The sequence below is a fragment of the Mandrillus leucophaeus genome, unplaced genomic scaffold (genome assembly GCF_000951045.1).
Source record: "Mandrillus leucophaeus isolate KB7577 unplaced genomic scaffold, Mleu.le_1.0 Scaffold69, whole genome shotgun sequence".
Lineage (NCBI taxonomy): Eukaryota > Metazoa > Chordata > Mammalia > Primates > Cercopithecidae > Mandrillus > Mandrillus leucophaeus.
This window is the reverse complement of record NW_012107474.1, coordinates 2,629,445-2,634,964: the sequence shown is the minus strand read 5'-3', so window position 1 is coordinate 2,634,964 and position 5,520 is coordinate 2,629,445. Positions and strand designations below refer to the sequence as shown.

The 5,520-nt window shown below is 56.6% G+C and overlaps 1 long non-coding RNA gene across 1 annotated transcript; it reads right to left on the bottom strand.

The window, feature by feature from the left end:
- Positions 1-202: 202 nt before the first annotated feature.
- Positions 203-3,005, bottom strand: LOC105555554. The gene is made up of 3 exons (XR_001008492.1): positions 2,821-3,005; positions 1,842-1,999; positions 203-861 (listed from the first exon to the last, which is right to left on the bottom strand). It is a non-coding gene; the product is annotated as an uncharacterized LOC105555554 (long non-coding RNA).
- Positions 3,006-5,520: the final 2,515 nt, after the last annotated feature.

The following is a 5,520-nucleotide window of genomic DNA, read 5'->3' as shown; positions in this document are numbered from 1 at the left end:
TGGCGTCTGCGCTTTGCTTTAAAATACTCCAGTAAAGAAAAAACCAAGAGAAGCGGGAAGCGGGGGCAAAATCCTCCTAATTGTTGGATCTGGCTGATGAGTATGTGAAGGGCTCATTGTTCCGTGGTCTCTACTTTTGAGACAGTGTAAAAATTTTCATGATAAAAATAAACTCAGTGAAGTAGCATTTGCCGCCACTGTAAAAGTGACACCCAGTGATGGGCACATTAAGTGCTGGCTGGCAGGGGAAGGGCGGGGCATCACTGGCTCTGTCCTCGTCACCATGACCTGCACGTTCTGGCAGTGGTGAGCGCCCAGTGTGTGCTGTGGGACACAATTATCTCTCAACCCCCCACAGAGGATCCTCTCCCCAACCTAACTCCAGCCTTGGAGGGCCTCGGGGGTCTGTGGCACACTCTGCCTGCCGGCTTTGTTCTGGAAGGGGCTGGCGGGGCATGGCTGGCCCCACGTTCCACTCTGAGGACGGCTCGGGGGTCTGCGGGGGACCATCCTGTCTAACCTGCTGACCTCGAGGGGAAGCAGGGCGAGGGCTTAGCTCAGGCACATTCCCTGCTGAGCCGCAACAATGCCGCATCCGCCCTACACAGGCGGATTTGTGTGTGAGCCCCGCGGGGCCCTGGAGTGGAAAATTGCAGCGCCGGCCTTTGTGGGGCAGACTGCTGGCGTTATGGGAATCCTTTAGATGAAGTGAATGTCGCCTTTGTGTGAGGGGCTGGCATTGAGCTCGGGGGCAGCGGAGCGGCAAATTGCTGAGGACAAGCTTAAGCTGGGCCGCAGAAACAATGCCGGGAGGGGAGGAGCCATCGCAGAGGCCGGGAAAAACCTCCCGACAGGTTCCATCTGCAGAGACATTCGAGAAAAACGATCTCCGAGACAGTGGCTTACACACCCCCAGGCACACACACCACGGACACACAGCACATACATCACACACCCCCCACACACCACAGATATACCACACACACACCCCACACCACATATGCAACACACACATCACACACGCCACACAGAACACACCACAAACCACACACACACCACACACACCCCACATACATCACACCAGATACACGACACACACGTCACACACACCATACAGACACACATCACAGATAAACCACACACACACCACACTGCACATACATCATATACCACACACACATCACACACATCAGACACACCACACACACCATACACCACACTCATCACAGAAACGTCACACACCACACATATACCACACACACATTCTACACACCCCACACATCACATAAACACTACACAAACATCACTCACATCACACATCACATATACACCACACACCACACACACACCCCACACACCACATAAACACCACACACACCACATACCACACACACCGCCCACATATCAAATATACACCACACCCCTGCACATGCTCCCAGACCGGTTGGAGCCCTGCCCTCGCACCCCAGCTCCCACACATCTGCCCCTCTCTTCCCTTGGCCTCCCGCCCCTTCTCTACCCTCAGGAGCCCTGTGCAGGCCACACTGGGTCCTGCCCAGCCCCTGGGCCGGGAGGGACGGTCCCCGTGCCATCCCCAGCGCTGCCCACCCTGCAGAGCGTCCTCAGGCAGCCGGCTCCACACCTGCGACAGGCCTGAGGCCCCGGCTGCAGGTCCCACTCGGCTGCAGGTCCTGCCGAGGCAGCCAATGGCCTTGAGGCCTCTCCCAGGTGGGACGGCCCCTGCGAGGACTGGTGGGCGCAGGGGCCAGCCCTGCCCATGGCCGTGCTCAGCTGTGGGAGGCACGTGGCTTTTCTTTCTCTGATCCCTGGCAAAGTCTTACTTTTTCTTCCCCGGGGGGTGAGGGTGGGGCCTGTGCTGGCACTGCGCTGAGCCAGGCATGCTGGGCTGGCGCCTCCCTTGCCGGGGTACAGATGGCCTAGATGGGGCCCGTGTGGAGGTTGCGTCCCTCCGACCCTGCCGCCTGCGCAGTCCCTGCATCTCTGTGGGGGGACCCAGCGGCAGTGGCCCTGGGCGGGGCTGGGACCGAGGGTCAGGCCGGATGGAGCTGCGTGGTGGCACTCAGCCCGCATTCTCCCTGCGGCCACCGAGACCCCAGATGGGCACTGGCACCTTGGACGATGCCCAGGTCCCCTCACAGTCTCTTCAGCCACCCCCCACCCTCAGCCTTCTCTGGAAACTGCAGTGACCTCCTCCCACAGCCCCTCAACCCAAGGCGGGTCCTTTGGGGCCCACTGGGCGCTTTGGCAGGGCCTGCCCTGGGCTGGTCACGCTCGCCAGGGTCTTGGTCCAGGGCACAGGCAGGGGTGACGGTGACTCTCCAGGAGGCCAGGAAAACCAAGAGACATCCAGTGAGGAAGGGCTGCCGGTGCCCAGGGACGTCCAGTGAGGAAGGGCTGCTCGTGCCCAGGGTGACCGTGTTTGCACAGACCCCAGTGTGCCCGCGGGGCTGAGCTGTTTGCCTATCCCTGTGCCCTCCCCAGGTGGGAGGCTGCAGGACCAGCCTTGTTCTTGCCCTTCCCAGCCCTGGCCTGGGAGGCAGACACTCGACTCGCGGCCCTTGGCTTCCATGCCAGGCTGCCTGGAGAGGTCAGCGTCTTCTGGGAGGGGGCCTTGGGGCCTACTGGGCAGACCTCTCTCTCCACGATCCTTCCCATCCCCAGGCAGACCTTCCCCTGACCCAGCTCACACCAGCCTGGGGCCTGTGTACTGGGGTCGGGCTCCCGCAGGCTGTCCCAGGCAGGCCCCAGGGAGCCCTGTGCCACTGGGCAGTGGTGTGGGAGGCACAGGAAGAAGCTCACCTCACTCTTCACACTTCCTGGTGGGAACCCTTGTTTCCTACATCCTCTCTACCTTGGGGTCCCAGCGTTGCTGGTGACAAGGCCGGCTGCAGGTTTTGGCTCAGAGGCAGACTGAGGGCAGAGCCAAAGGGCTCCAGGCCTCCCCAGGCAGTCTCGGTCCGCTCACACTTGGAGAGCTGCCAGAGGCCGCTGGACGCCAGCAAGGAGCTTGAGGTGCCCCAGGCCGGTGGTGCCCCAGGGTATTTGATACCAGAGTGAGTCACGGTTTTGAATATTCCATCCTCCATACTGAAAAATTATTTTTAGGATAGTTATGTAATAATCACGGATAATCATGATTTTCTTGATTCATTCTTTAAAGCAAGTAACAGAAAAAAGAATGCATTTCAATGTTAAAGATATTCAAATGCAGCCAATTCTTTCATGCATGAGCTAACATCTCAACTTCAGCACTACACCTCCGTTTGTGCTCCGGTTTCACAGTCTTACATTTGAAACACAGAGTAAAAACACCAAGAGGTCTTGCAGAATGACAGAACTGAAATAATTCCAGCTCGGTTTCTTTGTGAGTGCTGTTGTTGTTGCTTTTTTTTTTTTTTTTTTAGACGGAGTCTCGCTCTGTCACCCTGGCTGGAGTGCAGTGGCACGATCTCGGCTCACTTCAAGTTCCGCCTCCCAGGTTTACGCCATTCTCCTGCCTCAGCCTCCCGAGTAGCTGGGACTACAGGCGCCCGCCACCTCGCCCGGCTAGTTTTTTGTATTTTTCAGTAGAGACGGGGTTTCACCGTGTTAGCCAGGATGGTCTCGATCTCCTGACCTCGTGATCCGCCCGTCTCAGCCTCCCAAAGTGCTGGGATTACAGGCTTGAGCCACCGCGTCCGGCCAATTTTAGTATTTTTAGTAGAGATGGGGTTTCACCATTTTGGCCAGGCTGGTCTTGAACTCCTGACCTCAGGTGATCCACCGGCCTTGGCCTCCCAAAGTGCTGGAATTACAGGCGTGAGCCACCATGCCTGGCCTCAGTAAAGCATCTTTACACAGAAACACTCATAAGACAGATGATGCATTGCTTGGCTGATGAGAACATTGGGACCAGAGGCTCACAGGACCCTAACCCTGTGTCTCCCCTGGGAGCCATGGCTCAGCAGTCCAGGCATCACCAATTCAGTACTCACCACAGCTTTATAGAACGTCCCTACCTCGAGAATCAACTGCTATGAATGCAGCAATTGCTAGAACTTAGCCCAGCAAAAGGGGAGGCGTATTTTGTGCTGATGTGATTTTCACGGACAGTGGCTGGGAGTCAGGAAGAGAACACTGACTTGTCTTTGGTTTCATTCTGGTTTTTCATTTTCCACAGACATATCCCTCAGTGCACTGGCCATCACCTCCCCCTGCCCGCTGCCTGCACTCTGTGGCTTTGAGGCAGCATCTTCAACACCAATTTCAGGAGGAGCCCAGGTCCAGAGCAAAAGGGTCCTGTTTCCCCAGAATCCAGGCGAATGGCGCAGGGCTCTGGCCGGCGGATGCACTGACCTCAGCCTGCATGTACTTGTTTATTTGTTTCTTGTTTGTCTCTACCCAACTCCACAAAAGCAGGGACTCTGTTTAACACAGCGTTAAGAGATAGGGCTCGACCAGTGTGGAACATTGAGCGAGGATGTGTGCACGGCAGGCTTCGGGCCAGTGAGTGGAGGTGAAGGATCCTGAAAGTAGCAGGCTTTGAGATGTGGCGGGGGTGAGCCTGAATTATCCAGGTGGGCCAGGAGAGTAACTGCCAGATGGATGTGATGGGAGAGACCTCACTGCCCACCACTGCCTTTGAAGATGGAGGAGGGGCCACGAGTCAAGAAACACAGGTGCCTTGAGACGCCGGAGAAGGCAGGAAACAGATTCCCCTGAGCCTCCAGGAGGAGCCAGTCCTGCCAGTGTCTCGATTTAAGTTGAATGAGATACATTTCAGACTTGTGGCCCCCAGAACTGTGAGATAAGACATTTGTGTTGTTTTAAGCCACTAATCTGTGATTGGTACATCAGCCACAAGACACTAATACAACGCCTAAACTCGGGTTTGAAAGGGCCCCTAGGACCCTAGAGCCCTCCCTGTCCCCTGGTCCAGGACTTCCTGCTTCTGTTGTGCAGACTTAGGCCCTGGCTCACTCAGAAGGCCCCTGCAGGTCTGGCCAACCTTGTGGCAGGAGCCTTGACGTCCCACGACGGCCTCTGAGCTGCCAGGCCCTACGGCATGTGGTGAGGAGCACAACAGGTGTGAGTGCCTGGACCTCGCTCTGCCCCGTGTCTGAAGGACCTTGCCCCATCCTCGGCGCCCAGAACTGTGCAGTCATAGGACCAGACTGGTGCCCAGTCCCAGGTTGATGCCTCAGCCACCTCGTCAGCCTGCAGTCCCCGCTATTTGACTGACCATGTGCAGGGCCTGCTGTGAAGGACAGCACAGCTCCTCCCTCCCTGCCAAATGTCAGGGACACTAAAAACACTGCCCTCAGTGTTCTGATATTTAAATCATGTTTAGATGCAATGTTTAAAAAAATCAAAATGGGTCGGATGCGGTGGCTCATGCCTGTAATCCCATGACTTTGGGAGGCCGAAGTGGGTGGATCACCAGAGATCAGGAGTTCGAGACCAGCCTGGCCAACATGGTGAAACCTCATCTCTACTAAAAATAAAAAAATTAGCTGGGCG